Below are 19745 nucleotides of genomic sequence, written 5' to 3' on the forward strand. Positions count from 1 at the left end.
CTGTCTGTGTTTGAAACAAGAGGAGATATCACAAAGTATGCGCTTTTGTTGTTTCCATTGGTTTCAAAGCATTTTGGCCTTAAACGAGCATTTGCTGTTTTCTCTTAAATGCAACATGGGAGAAAAATATTTCACATCACATTTCTGGGTCTTGGTCTTCAACACAATCTGTGAAATTTTGAGCTGTCTGTGTTTGCTACAAGAGGAGATATCACAAAGTATGCACTTTTGTTGTTTCCATTGGTTTCAATGCATTTTGGCCTAAAACGAGCATTTGCTGTTTTCTCTTAAACGCAACACGGGAGAAAAACCGTTTCACATCACATTTGTGGGTCTTGATCTTCAACACTATCTGTGAAATTTTGAGCTGTCTGTGTTTGCTACAAGAGGAGATATCACAAAGTATGCGCTTTTGTTGTTTCCATTGGTTTCAATGCATTTTGGCCTTAAACGAGCATTTGCTGTTTTCTCTTAAAACGCAACATGGGAGTAAAACAATTTCACATCACATTTGTGGGTCTTGGTCTTCAACACAATCTGTGAAATTTTGAGCTGTCTGTGTATGCTACAAGAGGAGATATCACAAAGTATGCGCTTTTGTTGTTTCCATTGGTTTCAATGCATTTTGGCCTTAATCGAGCATTTGCTGTTTTCTCTTAAATGCAACATGGGAGAAAAACCATTTCACATCACATTTGAGGGTCTTGTTCTTCAACACAATCTGTGAAATTTTGAGATTTCTCTGTTTGCTACAAGAGGAGATATCACAAAGTATGCGCTTTTGTTGTTTCCATTGGTTTCAATGCATTTTGGCCTAAAACGAGCATTTGCTGTTTTCTCTTAAACGCAACACGGGAGAAAAACCGTTTCACATCACATTTGTGGGTCTTGATCTTCAACACTATCTGTGAAATTTTGAGCTGTCTCTTTTTGCTACAAGAGGAGATATCACAAAGTATGCGCTTTTGTTGTTTCCATTGGTTTCAATGCATTTTGGCCTATAACGAGCATTTGCTGTTTTCTCTTAAACGCAATGTGGGAGAAAAACCATTTCACATCACATTTGTGGGTCTTGGTCTTCAACACAATCTGTGGAATTTTGAGCTGTCTGTGTTTGCTACAAGAGGATATATCACAAAGTATGCGCTTTTGTTGTTTCCATTGGTTTCAATGCATTTTGGCCTAAAATGAGCATTTACTATTTTCTCTTAAACGCAATATGGGAGAAAAACCATTTCACATCACATTTGTGGGTCTTGGTCTTCAACACAATCTGTGAAATTTTGAGCTGTCTGTGTTTGGTTCAAGAGGAGATATCACAAAGTATGCACTTTTGTTGTTTCCATTGCATTCAATGCATTTTGTCATAAAACGAGCATTTGCTGTTTTCTCTTAAATGCAACATGGGAGAAAAATATTTCACATCACATTTCTGGGTCTTGGCCTTCAACACAATCTGTGAAATTTTGAGCTGTCTGTGTTTGCTACAAGAGGAGATATCACAAAGTATGCACTTTTGTTGTTTCCATTGGTGTCAATGCATTTTGGCATAAAACGAGCATTTGCTGTTTTCTCTTAAAACAACACGGGAGAAAAACCGTTTCACATCACATTTGTGGGTCTTGATCTTCAACACTATCTGTGAAATTTTGAGCTGTCTGTGTTTGCTACAAGAGGAGATATCACAAAGTATGCGCTTTTGTTGTTTCCATTGGTTTCAATGCATTTTGGCCTATAACGAGCATTTGCTGTTTTCTCTTAAACGCAACGTGGGAGAAAAACCATTTCACATCACATTTGTGGGTCTTGGTCTTCAACACAATCTGTGGAATTTTGAGCTGTCTGTGTTTGCTACAAGAGGAGATATCACAAAGTATGCGCTTTTGTTGTTTCCATTGGTTTCAATGCATTTTGGCCTAAAACGAGCATTTGCTGTTTTCTCTTAAACGCAACATGGGAGAAAAACCATTTCACATCACATTTGTGGGTCTTGGTCTTCAACACAATCTGTGAAATTTTGAGCTGTCTGTGTTTGCTACAAGAGGAGATATCACAAAGTATGCGCTTTTGTTGTTTCCATTGGTTTCAATGCATTTTGGCCTTAAACGAGCATTTGCTGTTTTCTCTTAAACGCAATATGGGAGAAAAACCATTTCACATCACATTTGTGGGTCTTGGTCTACAACACAATCTGTGAAATATTGAGCTGTCTGTGTTTGGTACAAGAGGAGATATCACAAAGTATGCGCTTTTGTTGTTTCCTTTGCATTCAATGCATTTTGTCATAAAACGAGCATTTGCTGTTTTCTCTTAAAACGCAACATGGGAGAAAAACCATTTCACATCACATTTGAGGGTCTTGTTCTTCAACACAATCTGTGAAATTTTGAGATTTCTCTGTTTGCTACAAGAGGAGATATCACAAAGTATGTGCTTTTGTTGTTTCCATTGCATTCAATGCATTTTGGCCTAAAATGAGCATTTGCTGTTTTTTCTTAAACGCAACATGGGAGATTAACCATTTCACATCACATTTGTGGGTCTTGATCTTCAACACTATCTGTGAAATTTTGAGCTCTCTGTGTTTGCTACAAGAGGAGATATCACAAAGTATGTGTTTTTCTTATTTACATTGGTTTCAATGCATTTTGGCGTAAAATGAGCCTTTGCTGTTTTCTCTTAAACGCAACGTGGGAGAAAAACCATTTCAAATCACATTTGTGGGTTTTGGTCTTCAACACAATCTGTGAAATTTTGAGCTGTCTGTGTTTGTTACAAGAGGAGATATCACAAAGTATGCGCTTTTGTTGTTTCCATTGGTTTCAATGCATTTTGGCTTTAAACGAGCATTTGCTATTTTCTCTTAAACGCAACATGGGAGAAAAAACATGTCACATCACATTTGTGGGTTTTGGTCTTCAAAACAATCTGTGAAATTTTGAGCTGTCTGTGTTTGCTACAAGAGGAGATATCACAAAGTATGCGCTTTTGTTGTTTCCATTGGTTTCAATGCATTTTGGCCTAAAACGAGCATTTGCTGTTTTCTCTTAAACGCAATATGGGAGAAAAACCATTTCACATCACATTTGTGGGTCTTGGTCTACAACACAATCTGTGAAATTTTGAGATGTCTGTGTTTGCTACAAGAGGAGATATCACAAAGTATGCGCTTTTGTTGTTTCCATTGGTTTCAATGCATTTTGGCCTAAAATGAGCATTTGCTGTTTTCTCTTAAATGCAACATGGGAGTAAAACCATTTCACATCACATTTGTGGGTGTTGGTCTTCAACACAATCAGTGAAATTTTGAGCAGTCTGTGTTTGCTACAAGAGGAAATATCACAAATTATGCGCTTTTGTTGTTTCCATTGGTTTCAATGCATTTTGGCCTAAAATGAGCATTTACTGTTTTCGCTTAAACGCAATATGGGAGAAAAACCATTTCACATCACATTTGTGGGTCTTGGTCTTCAACACAATCTGTGAAATTTTGAGCTGTCTGTGTTTGGTACAAGAGGAGATATCACAAAGTATGCACTTTTGTTGTTTCCATTGCATTCAATGCATTTTGTCATAAAACGAGCATTTGCTGTTTTCTCTTAAATGCAACATGGGAGAAAAATATTTCACATCACATTTCTGGGTCCTGGTCTTCAACACAATCTGTGAAATATTGAGCTGTCTGTGTTTGCTACAAGAGGAGATATCACAAAGTATGCACTTTTGTTGTTTCCACTGGTGTCAATGCATTTTGGCCTAAAACGAGCATTTGCTGTTTTCTCTTAAAACAACACGGGAGAAAAACTGTTTCACATCACATTTGTGGGTCTTGATCTTCAACACTATCTGTGAAATTTTGAGCTGTCTCTTTTTGCTACAAGAGGAGATATCACAAAGTATGCGCTTTTGTTGTTTCCATTGGTTTCAATGCATTTTGGCCTATAACGAGCATTTGCGGTTTTCTCTTAAACGCAACGTGGGAGAAAAACCATTTCACATCACATTTGTGGGTCTTGGTCTTCAACACAATCTGTGGAATTTTGAGCTGTCTGTGTTTGCTACAAGAGGATATATCACAAAGTATGCGCTTTTGTTGTTTCCATTGGTTTCAATGCATTTTGGCCTAAAATGAGCATTTACTGTTTTCTCTTAAACGCAATATGGGAGAAAAACCATTTCACATCACATTTGTGGGTCTTGGTCTTCAACACAATCTGTGAAATTTTGAGCTGTCTGTGTTTGGTACAAGAGGAGATATCACAAAGTATGCACTTTTGTTGTTTCCATTGCATTCAATGCATTTTGTCATAAAACGAGCATTTGCTGTTTTCTCTTAAATGCAACATGGGAGAAAAATATTTCACATCACATTTCTGGGTCTTGGCCTTCAACACAATCTGTGAAATTTTGAGCTGTCTGTGTTTGCTACAAGAGGAGATATCACAAAGTATGCACTTTTGTTGTTTCCATTGGTGTCAATGCATTTTGGCATAAAACGAGCATTTGCTGTTTTCTCTTAAAACAACACGGGAGAAAAACCGTTTCACATCACATTTGTGGGTCTTGATCTTCAACACTATCTGTGAAATTTTGAGCTGTCTGTGTTTGCTACAAGAGGAGATATCACAAAGTATGCGCTTTTGTTGTTTCCATTGGTTTCAATGCATTTTGGCCTATAACGAGCATTTGCTGTTTTCTCTTAAATGCAACGTGGGAGAAAAACCATTTCACATCACATTTGTGGGTCTTGGTCTTCAACACAATCTGTGGAATTTTGAGCTGTCTGTGTTTGCTACAAGAGGAGATATCACAAAGTATGCGCTTTTGTTGTTTCCATTGGTTTCAATGCATTTTGGCTTTAAACGAGCATTTGCTGTTTTCTCTTAAACGCAATATGGGAGAAAAACCATTTCACATCACATTTGTGGGTCTTGGTCTACAACACAATATGTGAAATATTGAGCTGTCTGTGTTTGGTACAAGAGGAGATATCACAAAGTATGCGCTTTTGTTGTTTCCTTTGCATTCAATGCATTTTGTCATAAAACAAGCATTTGCTGTTTTCTCTTAAAACGCAACATGGGAGAAAAACCATTTCACATCACATTTGAGGGTCTTGTTCTTCAACACAATCTGTGAAAATTTGAGATTTCTCTGTTTGCTACAAGAGGAGATATCACAAAGTATGTGCTTTTGTTGTTTCCATTGCATTCAATGCATTTTGGCCTAAAATGAGCATTTGCTGTTTTTTCTTAAACGCAACATGGGAGATTAACCATTTCACATCACATTTGTGGGTCTTGATCTTCAACACTATCTGTGAAATTTTGAGCTCTCTGTGTTTGCTACAAGAGGAGATATCACAAAGTATGCGCTTTTGTTGTTTCCATTGGTTTCAATGCATTTTGGCCTAAAATGAGCATTTGCTGTTTTCTCTTAAACGCAACTCGGGAGAAAAACCATTTCGCATCACATTTGTGGGTCTTGGTCTTCAACACAATCTGTGGAATTTTGAGCTGTCTGTGTTTGCTACAAGAGGAGATATCACAAAGTATGTGTTTTTCTTATTTACATTGGTTTCAATGCATTTTGGCGTAAAATGAGCCTTTGCTGTTTTCTCTTAAACGCAACGTGGGAGAAAAACCATTTCAAATCACATTTGTGGGTTTTGGTCTTCAACACAATCTGTGAAATTTTGAGCTGTCTGTGTTTGCTACAAGAGGAGATATCACAAAGTATGCGCTTTTGTTGTTTCCATTGGTTTCAATGCATTTTGGCTTTAAACGAGCATTTGCTATTTTCTCTTAAACGCAACATGGGAGAAAAAACATGTCACATCACATTTGTGGGTTTTGGTCTTCAAAACAATCTGTGAAATTTTGAGCTGTCTGTGTTTGCTACAAGAGGAGATATCACAAAGTATGCGCTTTTGTTTCCATTGGTTTCAATGCATTTTGGCCTAAAACGAGCATTTGCTGTTTTCTCTTAAACCTAATATGGGAGAAAAACCATTTCACATCACATTTGTGGGTCTTGGTCTACAATACAATCTGTGAAATTTTGAGATGTCTGTGTTTGCTACAAGAGGAGATATCACAAAGTATGCGCTTTTGTTGTTTCCATTGGTTTCAATGCATTTTGGCCTAAAATGAGCATTTGCTGTTTTCTCTTAAATGCAACATGGGAGTAAAACCATTTCACATCACATTTGTGGGTGTTGGTCTTCAACACAATCAGTGAAATTTTGAGCAGTCTGTGTTTGCTACAAGAGGAAATATCACAAATTATGCGCTTTTGTTGTTTCCATTGGTTTCAATGCATTTTGGCCTAAAATGAGCATTTACTGTTTTCGCTTAAACGCAATATGGGAGAAAAACCATTTCACATCACATTTGTGGGTCTTGGTCTTCAACACAATCTGTGAAATTTTGAGCTGTCTGTGTTTGGTACAAGAGGAGATATCACAAAGTATGCACTTTTGTTGTTTCCATTGCATTCAATGCATTTTGTCATAAAACAAGCATTTGCTGTTTTCTCTTAAATGCAACATGGGAGAAAAATATTTCACATCACATTTCTGGGTCCTGGTCTTCAACACAATCTGTGAAATATTGAGCTGTCTGTGTTTGCTACAAGAGGAGATATCACAAAGTATGCACTTTTGTTGTTTCCACTGGTGTCAATGCATTTTGGCCTAAAACGAGCATTTGCTGTTTTCTCTTAAAACAACACGGGAGAAAAACCGTTTCACATCACATTTGTGGTTCTTGATCTTCAACACTATCTGTGAAATTTTGAGCTGTCTGTGTTTGCTACAAGAGGAGATATCACAAAGTATGCGCTTTTGTTGTTTCCATTGGTTTCAATGCATTTTGGCCTATAACGAGCATTTGCTGTTTTCTCTTAAACGCAACGTGGGAGAAAAACCATTTCACATCACATTTGTGGGTCTTGGTCTTCAACACAATCTGTGGAATTTTGAGCTGTCTGTGTTTGCTACAAGAGGAGATATCACAAAGTATGCGCTTTTGTTGTTTCTATTGGTTTCAATGCATTTTGGCCTAAAACGAGCATTTGCTGTTTTCTCTTAAATGCAACATGGGAGAAAAACCATTTCACATCACATTTGTGGGTCTTGGTCTTCAACACAATCTGTGAAATTTTGAGCTGTCTGTGTTTGCTACAAGAGGAGATATCACAAAGTATGCGCTTTTGTTGTTTCCATTGGTTTCAATGCATTTTGGCCTTAAACGAGCATTTGCTGTTTTCTCTTAAACGCAATATGGGAGAAAAACCATTTCACATCACATTTGTGGGTCTTGGTCTACAACACAATCTGTGAAATTTTGAGCTGTCTGTGTTTGGTACAAGAGGAGATATCACAAAGTATGCGCTTTTGTTGTTTCCTTTGCATTCAATGCATTTTGTCATAAAACGAGCATTTGCTGTTTTCTCTTAAAACGCAACACGGGAGAAAAACCATTTCACATCACATTTGAGGGTCTTGGTCTTCAACACAATCTGTGAAATTTTGAGCTGTCTGTGTTTGGTAGAAGAGGAAATATCACAAAGTATGCGCTTTTGTTGTTTCCATTGGTTTCAATGCATTTTGGCCTAAAACAAGCATTTGCTGTTTTCTCTTAAACACAACTCGGGAGAAAAACCATTTCGCATCACATTTGTGGGTCTTGATCTTCAACACTATCTGTGAAATTTTGAGCTGTCTGTGTTTGGTACAAGAGGAGATATCACAAAGTATGAGCTTTTGTTGTTTCCATTGGTTTCAATGCATTTTGGCTTTAAACGAGCATTTGCTATTTTCTCTTAAACGCAACATGGGAGAAAAAACATGTCACATCACATTTGTGGGTTTTGGTCTTCAAAACAATCTGTGAAATTTTGAGCTGTCTGTGTTTGCTACAAGAGGATATATCACAAAGTATGCGCTTTTGTTGTTTCCATTGGTTTCAATGCATTTTGGCCTAAAATGAGCATTTACTGTTTTCTCTTAAACGCAATATGGGAGAAAAACCATTTCACATCACATTTGTGGGTCTTGGTCTTCAACACAATCTGTGAAATTTTGAGCTGTCTGTGTTTGGTACAAGAGGAGATATCACAAAGTATGCACTTTTGTTGTTTCCATTGCATTCAATGCATTTTGTCATAAAACGAGCATTTGCTGTTTTCTCTTAAATGCAACATGGGAGAAAAATATTTCACATCACATTTCTGGGTCTTGGCCTTCAACACAATCTGTGAAATTTTGAGCTGTCTGTGTTTGCTACAAGAGGAGATATCACAAAGTATGCACTTTTGTTGTTTCCATTGGTGTCAATGCATTTTGGCATAAAACGAGCATTTGCTGTTTTCTCTTAAAACAACACGGGAGAAAAACCGTTTCACATCACATTTGTGGGTCTTGATCTTCAACACTATCTGTGAAATTTTGAGCTGTCTGTGTTTGCTACAAGAGGAGATATCACAAAGTATGCGCTTTTGTTGTTTCCATTGGTTTCAATGCATTTTGGCCTATAACGAGCATTTGCTGTTTTCTCTTAAACGCAACGTGGGAGAAAAACCATTTCACATCACATTTGTGCGTCTTGGTCTTCAACACAATCTGTGGAATTTTGAGCTGTCTGTGTTTGCTACAAGAGGAGATATCACAAAGTATGCGCTTTTGTTGTTTCCATTGGTTTCAATGCATTTTGGCCTAAAACGAGCATTTGCTGTTTTCTCCTAAACGCAACATGGGAGAAAAACCATTTCACATCACATTTGTGGGTCTTGGTCTTCAACACAATCTGTGAAATTTTGAGCTGTCTGTGTTTGCTACAAGAGGAGATATCACAAAGTATGCGCTTTTGTTGTTTCCATTGGTTTCAATGCATTTTGGCCTTAAACGAGCATTTGCTGTTTTCTCTTAAACGCAATATGGGAGAAAAACCATTTCACATCACATTTGTGGGTCTTGGTCTACAACACAATCTGTGAAATATTGAGCTGTCTGTGTTTGGTACAAGAGGAGATATCACAAAGTATGCGCTTTTGTTGTTTCCTTTGCATTCAATGCATTTTGTCATAAAACAAGCATTTGCTGTTTTCTCTTAAAACGCAACATGGGAGAAAAACCATTTCACATCACATTTGAGGGTCTTGTTCTTCAACACAATCTGTGAAATTTTGAGATTTCTCTGTTTGCTACAAGAGGAGATATCACAAAGTATGTGCTTTTGTTGTTTCCATTGCATTCAATGCATTTTGGCCTAAAATGAGCATTTGCTGTTTTTTCTTAAACGCAACATGGGAGATTAACCATTTCACATCACATTTGTGGGTCTTGATCTTCAACACTATCTGTGAAATTTTGAGCTCTCTGTGTTTGCTACAAGAGGAGATATCACAAAGTATGTGTTTTTCTTATTTACATTGGTTTCAATGCATTTTGGCGTAAAATGAGCCTTTGCTGTTTTCTCTTAAACGCAACGTGGGAGAAAAACCATTTCATATCACATTTGTGGGTTTTGGTCTTCAACACAATCTGTGAAATTTTGAGCTGTCTGTGTTTGCTACAAGAGGAGATATCACAAAGTATGCGCTTTTGTTGTTTCCATTGGTTTCAATGCATTTTGGCTTTAAACGAGCATTTGCTATTTTCTCTTAAACGCAACATGGGAGAAAAAACATGTCACATCACATTTGTGGGTTTTGGTCTTCAAAACAATCTGTGAAATTTTGAGCTGTCTGTGTTTGCTACAAGAGGAGATATCACAAAGTATGCGCTTTTGTTGTTTCCATTGGTTTCAATGCATTTTGGCCTAAAACGAGCATTTGCTGTTTTCTCTTAAACGCAATATGGGAGAAAAACCATTTCACATCACATTTGTGGGTCTTGGTCTACAACACAATCTGTGAAATTTTGAGATGTCTGTGTTTGCTACAAGAGGAGATATCACAAAGTATGCGCTTTTGTTGTTTCCATTGGTTTCAATGCATTTTGGCCTAAAACGAGCATTTGCTGTTTTCTCTTAAACGCAATATGGGAGAAAAACCATTTCACATCACATTTGTGGGTCTTGGTCTACAACACAATCTGTGAAATTTTGAGCTGTCTGTGTTTGGTACAAGAGGAGATATCACAAAGTATGCGCTTTTGTTGTTTCCTTTGCATTCAATGCATTTTGTCATAAAACGAGCATTTGCTGTTTTCTCTTAAAACGCAACACGGGAGAAAAACCATTTCACATCACATTTGAGGGTCTTGGTCTTCAACACAATCTGTGAAATTTTGAGCTGTCTGTGTTTGGTAGAAGAGGAAATATCACAAAGTATGCGCTTTTGTTGTTTCCATTGGTTTCAATGCATTTTGGCCTAAAACAAGCATTTGCTGTTTTCTCTTAAACACAACTCGGGAGAAAAACCATTTCGCATCACATTTGTGGGTCTTGATCTTCAACACTATCTGTGAAATTTTGAGCTGTCTGTGTTTGGTACAAGAGGAGATATCACAAAGTATGAGCTTTTGTTGTTTCCATTGGTTTCAATGCATTTTGGCTTTAAACGAGCATTTGCTATTTTCTCTTAAACGCAACATGGGAGAAAAAACATGTCACATCACATTTGTGGGTTTTGGTCTTCAAAACAATCTGTGAAATTTTGAGCTGTCTGTGTTTGCTACAAGAGGATATATCACAAAGTATGCGCTTTTGTTGTTTCCATTGGTTTCAATGCATTTTGGCCTAAAATGAGCATTTACTGTTTTCTCTTAAACGCAATATGGGAGAAAAACCATTTCACATCACATTTGTGGGTCTTGGTCTTCAACACAATCTGTGAAATTTTGAGCTGTCTGTGTTTGGTACAAGAGGAGATATCACAAAGTATGCACTTTTGTTGTTTCCATTGCATTCAATGCATTTTGTCATAAAACGAGCATTTGCTGTTTTCTCTTAAATGCAACATGGGAGAAAAATATTTCACATCACATTTCTGGGTCTTGGCCTTCAACACAATCTGTGAAATTTTGAGCTGTCTGTGTTTGCTACAAGAGGAGATATCACAAAGTATGCACTTTTGTTGTTTCCATTGGTGTCAATGCATTTTGGCATAAAACGAGCATTTGCTGTTTTCTCTTAAAACAACACGGGAGAAAAACCGTTTCACATCACATTTGTGGGTCTTGATCTTCAACACTATCTGTGAAATTTTGAGCTGTCTGTGTTTGCTACAAGAGGAGATATCACAAAGTATGCGCTTTTGTTGTTTCCATTGGTTTCAATGCATTTTGGCCTATAACGAGCATTTGCTGTTTTCTCTTAAACGCAACGTGGGAGAAAAACCATTTCACATCACATTTGTGCGTCTTGGTCTTCAACACAATCTGTGGAATTTTGAGCTGTCTGTGTTTGCTACAAGAGGAGATATCACAAAGTATGCGCTTTTGTTGTTTCCATTGGTTTCAATGCATTTTGGCCTAAAACGAGCATTTGCTGTTTTCTCCTAAACGCAACATGGGAGAAAAACCATTTCACATCACATTTGTGGGTCTTGGTCTTCAACACAATCTGTGAAATTTTGAGCTGTCTGTGTTTGCTACAAGAGGAGATATCACAAAGTATGCGCTTTTGTTGTTTCCATTGGTTTCAATGCATTTTGGCCTTAAACGAGCATTTGCTGTTTTCTCTTAAACGCAATATGGGAGAAAAACCATTTCACATCACATTTGTGGGTCTTGGTCTACAACACAATCTGTGAAATATTGAGCTGTCTGTGTTTGGTACAAGAGGAGATATCACAAAGTATGCGCTTTTGTTGTTTCCTTTGCATTCAATGCATTTTGTCATAAAACAAGCATTTGCTGTTTTCTCTTAAAACGCAACATGGGAGAAAAACCATTTCACATCACATTTGAGGGTCTTGTTCTTCAACACAATCTGTGAAATTTTGAGATTTCTCTGTTTGCTACAAGAGGAGATATCACAAAGTATGTGCTTTTGTTGTTTCCATTGCATTCAATGCATTTTGGCCTAAAATGAGCATTTGCTGTTTTTTCTTAAACGCAACATGGGAGATTAACCATTTCACATCACATTTGTGGGTCTTGATCTTCAACACTATCTGTGAAATTTTGAGCTCTCTGTGTTTGCTACAAGAGGAGATATCACAAAGTATGTGTTTTTCTTATTTACATTGGTTTCAATGCATTTTGGCGTAAAATGAGCCTTTGCTGTTTTCTCTTAAACGCAACGTGGGAGAAAAACCATTTCATATCACATTTGTGGGTTTTGGTCTTCAACACAATCTGTGAAATTTTGAGCTGTCTGTGTTTGCTACAAGAGGAGATATCACAAAGTATGCGCTTTTGTTGTTTCCATTGGTTTCAATGCATTTTGGCTTTAAACGAGCATTTGCTATTTTCTCTTAAACGCAACATGGGAGAAAAAACATGTCACATCACATTTGTGGGTTTTGGTCTTCAAAACAATCTGTGAAATTTTGAGCTGTCTGTGTTTGCTACAAGAGGAGATATCACAAAGTATGCGCTTTTGTTGTTTCCATTGGTTTCAATGCATTTTGGCCTAAAACGAGCATTTGCTGTTTTCTCTTAAACGCAATATGGGAGAAAAACCATTTCACATCACATTTGTGGGTCTTGGTCTACAACACAATCTGTGAAATTTTGAGATGTCTGTGTTTGCTACAAGAGGAGATATCACAAAGTATGCGCTTTTGTTGTTTCCATTGGTTTCAATGCATTTTGGCCTAAAATGAGCATTTGCTGTTTTCTCTTAAATGCAACATGGGAGTAAAACCATTTCACATCACATTTGTGGGTGTTGGTCTTCAACACAATCAGTGAAATTTTGAGCAGTCTGTGTTTGCTACAAGAGGAGATATCACAAAGTATGCGCTTTTGTTGTTTCCATTGGTTTCAATGCATTTTGGCCTAAAATGAGCATTTGCTGTTTTCTCTTAAATGCAACATGGGAGTAAAACCATTTCACATCACATTTGTGGGTCTTGGTCTTCAACAGAATCTGTGAAATTTTGAGCTGTCTGTGTTTGGTACAAGAGGAGATATCACAAAGTATGCACTTTTGTTGTTTCCATTGCATTCAATGCATTTTGTCATAAAACGAGCATTTGCTGTTTTCTCTTAAATGCAACATGGGAGAAAAATATTTCACATCACATTTCTGGGTCCTGGTCTTCAACACAATCTGTGAAATATTGAGCTGTCTGTGTTTGCTACAAGAGGAGATATCACAAAGTATGCACTTTTGTTGTTTCCACTGGTGTCAATGCATTTTGGCCTAAAACGAGCATTTGCTGTTTTCTCTTAAAACAACACGGGAGAAAAACCGTTTCACATCACATTTGTGGGTCTTGATCTTCAACACTATCTGTGAAATTTTGAGCTGTCTCTTTTTGCTACAAGAGGAGATATCACAAAGTATGCGCTTTTGTTGTTTCCATTGGTTTCAATGCATTTTGGCCTATAACGAGCATTTGCTGTTTTCTCTTAAACGCAACGTGGGAGAAAAACCATTTCACATCACATTTGTGGGTCTTGGTCTTCAACACAATCTGTGGAATTTTGAGCTGTCTGTGTTTGCTACAAGAGGAGATATCACAAAGTATGCGCTTTTGTTGTTTCCATTGGTTTCAATGCATTTTGGCCTAAAATGAGCATTTACTGTTTTCTCTTAAACGCAATATGGGAGAAAAACCATTTCACATCACATTTGTGGGTCTTGGTCTTCAACACAATCTGTGAAATTTTGAGCTGTCTGTGTTTGGTACAAGAGATATCACAAAGTATGCACTTTTGTTGTTTCCATTGCATTCAATGCATTTTGTCATAAAACGAGCATTTGCTGTTTTCTCTTAAATGCAACATGGGAGAAAAATATTTCACATCACATTTCTGGGTCTTGGCCTTCAACACAATCTGTGAAATTTTGAGCTGTCTGTGTTTGCTACAAGAGGAGATATCACAAAGTATGCACTTTTGTTGTTTCCATTGGTGTCAATGCATTTTGGCATAAAACGAGCATTTGCTGTTTTCTCTTAAAACAACACGGGAGAAAAACCGTTTCACATCACATTTGTGGTTCTTGATCTTCAACACTATCTGTGAAATTTTGAGCTGTCTGTGTTTGCTACAAGAGGAGATATCACAAAGTATGCGCTTTTGTTGTTTCCATTGGTTTCAATGCATTTTGGCCTATAACGAGCATTTGCTGTTTTCTCTTAAACGCAACGTGGGAGAAAAACCATTTCACATCACATTTGTGGGTCTTGGTCTTCAACACAATCTGTGGAATTTTGAGCTGTCTGTGTTTGCTACAAGAGGAGATATCACAAAGTATGCGCTTTTGTTGTTTCTATTGGTTTCAATGCATTTTGGCCTAAAACGAGCATTTGCTGTTTTCTCTTAAACGCAACATGGGAGAAAAACCATTTCACATCACATTTGTGGGTCTTGGTCTTCAACACAATCTGTGAAATTTTGAGCTGTCTGTGTTTGCTACAAGAGGAGATATCACAAAGTATGCGCTTTTGTTGTTTCCATTGGTTTCAATGCATTTTGGCCTTAAACGAGCATTTGCTGTTTTCTCTTAAACACAATATGGGAGAAAAACCATTTCACATCACATTTGTGGGTCTTGGTCTACAACACAATCTGTGAAATTTTGAGCTGTCTGTGTTTGGTACAAGAGGAGATATCACAAAGTATGCGCTTTTGTTGTTTCCTTTGCATTCAATGCATTTTGTCATAAAACGAGCATTTGCTGTTTTCTCTTAAAACGCAACACGGGAGAAAAATCATTTCACATCACATTTGAGGGTCTTGGTCTTCAACACAATCTGTGAAATTTTGAGCTGTCTGTGTTTGCTACAAGAGGAGATATCACAAAGTATGCACTTTTGTTGTTTCCATTGGTGTCAATGCATTTTGGCATAAAACGAGCATTTGCTGTTTTCTCTTAAAACAACACGGGAGAAAAACCGTTTCACATCACATTTGTGGTTCTTGATCTTCAACACTATCTGTGAAATTTTGAGCTGTCTGTGTTTGCTACAAGAGGAGATATCACAAAGTATGCGCTTTTGTTGTTTCCATTGGTTTCAATGCAATTTGGCCTATAACGAGCATTTGCTGTTTTCTCTTAAACGCAACGTGGGAGAAAAACCATTTCACATCACATTTGTGGGTCTTGGTCTTCAACACAATCTGTGGAATTTTGAGCTGTCTGTGTTTGCTACAAGAGGAGATATCACAAAGTATGCGCTTTTGTTGTTTCTATTGGTTTCAATGCATTTTGGCCTAAAACGAGCATTTGCTGTTTTCTCTTAAACGCAACATGGGAGAAAAACCATTTCACATCACATTTGTGGGTCTTGGTCTTCAACACAATCTGTGAAATTTTGAGCTGTCTGTGTTTGCTACAAGAGGAGATATCACAAAGTATGCGCTTTTGTTGTTTCCATTGGTTTCAATGCATTTTGGCCTTAAACGAGCATTTGCTGTTTTCTCTTAAACGCAATATGGGAGAAAAACCATTTCACATCACATTTGTGGGTCTTGGTCTACAACACAATCTGTGAAATTTTGAGCTGTCTGTGTTTGGTACAAGAGGAGATATCACAAAGTATGCGCTTTTGTTGTTTCCTTTGCATTCAATGCATTTTGTCATAAAACGAGCATTTGCTGTTTTCTCTTAAAACGCAACACGGGAGAAAAATCATTTCACATCACATTTGAGGGTCTTGGTCTTCAACACAATCTGTGAAATTTTGAGCTGTCTGTGTTTGGTAGAAGAGGAAATATCACAAAGTATGCACTTTTGTTGTTTCCATTGGTTTCAATGCATTTTGGCCTAAAACGAGCATTTGCTGTTGTCTCTTAAATGCAACATGGGAGAAAAATATTTCACATCACATTTCTGGCTCTTGGTCTTCAACACAATCTGTGAAATTTTGAGCTGTCTGTGTTTGCTACAAGAGGAGATATCACAAAGTATGCGCTTTTGTTGTTTCCATTGGTTTCAATGCATTTTGGCCTAAAACAAGCATTTGCTGTTTTCTCTTAAACACAACTCGGGAGAAAAACCATTTCGCATCACATTTGTGGGTCTTGATCTTCAACACTATCTGTGAAATTTTGAGCTGTCTGTGTTTGGTACAAGAGGAGATATCACAAAGTATGAGCTTTTGTTGTTTCCATTGGTTTCAATGCATTTTGGCTTTAAACGAGCATTTGCTATTTTCTCTTAAACGCAACATGGGAGAAAAAACATGTCACATCACATTTGTGGGTTTTGGTCTTCAAAACAATCCATGAAATTTTGAGCTGTCTGTGTTTGCTACAAGAGGAGATATCACAAAGTATGCGCTTTTGTTGTTTCCATTGGTTTCAATGCATTTTGGCCTTAAACGAGCATTTGCTGTTTTCTCTTAAAACGCAGCATGGGAGTAAAACCATTTCACATCACATTTGTGGGTCTTGGTCTTCAACACAATCTGTGGAATTTTGAGCTGTCTGTGTTTGCTACAAGAGGAGATATCACAAAGTATGTGTTTTTCTTATATACATTGGTTTCAATGCATTTTGGCGTAAAATGAGCCTTTGCTGTTTTCTTTTAAACGCAACGTGGGAGAAAAACCATTTCAAATCACATTTGTGGGTCTTGGTCTTCAACACAATCTGTGAAATTTTGAGCTGTCTGTGTTTGCTACAAGAGGAGATATCACAAAGTATGCGCTTTTGTTGTTTCCATTGGTTTCAATGCATTTTGGCCTAAAACGAGCTTTTGCTGTTTTCTCTTAAACGCAATATGGGAGAAAAACCATTTCACATCACATTTGTGGGTCTTGGTCTACAACACAATCTGTGAAATATTGAGCTGTCTGTGTTTGCTACAAGAGGAGATATCACAAAGAATGCGCTTTTGTTGTTTCCATTGGTTTCAATGCATTTTGGCCTAAAACGAGCATTTGCTGATTTCTCTTAAACGCAACACGGGAGAAAAACCATTTCACATCACATTTGTGGGTCTTGATCTTCAACACTATCTGTGAAATTTTGAGCTGTCTGTGTTTGCTACAAGAGGAGATATCACAAAGTATGCGCTTTTGTTGTTTCCATTGGTTTCAATGCATTTTGGCCTAAAACAAGCATTTGCTGTTTTCTCTTAAACGCAACTCGGGAGAAAAACCATTTCGCATCACATTTGTGGGTCTTGATCTTCAACACTATCTGTGAAATTTTGAGCTGTCTGTGTTTGGTACAAGAGGAGATATCACAAAGTATGAGCTTTTGTTGTTTCCATTGGTTTCAATGCATTTTGGCTTTAAACGAGCAATTGCTATTTTCTCTTAAACGCAATATGGGAGAAAAACCATTTCACATCACATTTGTGGGTCTTGGTCTACAACACAATCTGTGAAATTTTGAGCTGTCTGTGTTTGGTACAAGAGGAGATATCACAAAGTATGCGCTTTTGTTGTTTCCTTTGCATTCAATGCATTTTGTCATAAAACGAGCATTTGCTGTTTTCTCTTAAAACGCAACACGGGAGAAAAATCATTTCACATCACATTTGAGGGTCTTGGTCTTCAACACAATCTGTGAAATTTTGAGCTGTCTGTGTTTGGTAGAAGAGGAAATATCACAAAGTATGCACTTTTGTTGTTTCCATTGGTTTCAATGCATTTTGGCCTAAAACGAGCATTTGCTGTTGTCTCTTAAATGCAACATGGGAGAAAAATATTTCACATCACATTTCTGGCTCTTGGTCTTCAACACAATCTGTGAAATTTTGAGCTGTCTGTGTTTGCTACAAGAGGAGATATCACAAAGTATGCGCTTTTGTTGTTTCCATTGGTTTCAATGCATTTTGGCCTAAAACAAGCATTTGCTGTTTTCTCTTAAACACAACTCGGGAGAAAAACCATTTCGCATCACATTTGTGGGTCTTGATCTTCAACACTATCTGTGAAATTTTGAGCTGTCTGTGTTTGGTACAAGAGGAGATATCACAAAGTATGAGCTTTTGTTGTTTCCATTGGTTTCAATGCATTTTGGCTTTAAACGAGCATTTGCTATTTTCTCTTAAACGCAACATGGGAGAAAAAACATGTCACATCACATTTGTGGGTTTTGGTCTTCAAAACAATCTGTGAAATTTTGAGCTGTCTGTGTTTGCTACAAGAGGAGATATCACAAAGTATGCGCTTTTGTTGTTTCCATTGGTTTCAATGCATTTTGGCCTTAAACGAGCATTTGCTGTTTTCTCTTAAAACGCAGCACGGGAGTAAAACCATTTCACATCACATTTGTGGGTCTTGGTCTTCAACACAATCTGTGGAATTTTGAGCTGTCTGTGTTTGCTACAAGAGGAGATATCACAAAGTATGTGTTTTTCTTATATACATTGGTTTCAATGCATTTTGGCGTAAAATGAGCCATTGCTGTTTTCTTTTAAACGCAACGTGGGAGAAAAACCATTTCAAATCACATTTGTGGGTCTTGGTCTTCAACACAATCTGTGAAATTTTGAGCTGTCTGTGTTTGCTACAAGAGGAGATATCACAAAGTATGCGCTTTTGTTGTTTCCATTGGTTTCAATGCATTTTGGCCTAAAACGAGCTTTTGCTGTTTTCTCTTAAACGCAATATGGGAGAAAAACCATTTCACATCACATTTGTGGGTCTTGGTCTACAACACAATCTGTGAAATATTGAGCTGTCTGTGTTTGCTACAAGAGGAGATATCACAAAGAATGCGCTTTTGTTGTTTCCATTGGTTTCAATGCATTTTGGCCTAAAACGAGCATTTGCTGATTTCTCTTAAACGCAACACGGGAGAAAAACCATTTCACATCACATTTGTGGGTCTTGATCTTCAACACTATCTGTGAAATTTTGAGCTGTCTGTGTTTGCTACAAGAGGAGATATCACAAAGTATGCGCTTTTGTTGTTTCCATTGGTTTCAATGCATTTTGGCCTAAAACAAGCATTTGCTGTTTTCTCTTAAACGCAACTCGGGAGAAAAACCATTTCGCATCACATTTGTGGGTCTTGATCTTCAACACTATCTGTGAAATTTTGAGCTGTCTGTGTTTGGTACAAGAGGAGATATCACAAAGTATGAGCTTTTGTTGTTTCCATTGGTTTCAATGCATTTTGGCTTTAAACGAGCAATTGCTATTTTCTCTTAAACGCAACATGGGAGAAAAAACATGTCACATCACATTTGTGGGTTTTGGTCTTCAAAACAATCTGTGAAATTTTGAGCTGTCTGTGTTTGCTACAAGAGGAGATATCACAAAGTATGCGCTTTTGTTGTTTCCATTGGTTTCAATGCATTTTGGCCTTAAATGAGCATTTGCTGTTTTCTCTTAAAACGCAACATGGGAGTAAAACCATTTCACATCACATTTGTGGGTCTTGGTCTTCAACACAATCTGTGGAATTTTGAGCTGTCTGTGTTTGCTACAAGAGGAGATATCACAAAGTATGTGTTTTTCTTATATACATTGGTTTCAATGCATTTTGGCGTAAATGAGCCTTTGCTGTTTTCTTTTAAACGCAACGTGGGAGAAAAACCATTTCAAATCACATTTGTGGGTCTTGGTCTTCAACACAATCTGTGAAATTTTGAGCTGTCTGTGTTTGCTACAAGAGGAGATATCACAAAGTATGTGCTTTTGTTGTTTCCATTGGTTTCAATGCA

Source organism: Taudactylus pleione, unplaced genomic scaffold, assembly GCF_031769625.1.
Source record: "Taudactylus pleione unplaced genomic scaffold, aTauple2 ptg000760l, whole genome shotgun sequence".
In the NCBI taxonomy this organism is placed as follows: Eukaryota; Metazoa; Chordata; class Amphibia; order Anura; family Myobatrachidae; genus Taudactylus; species Taudactylus pleione.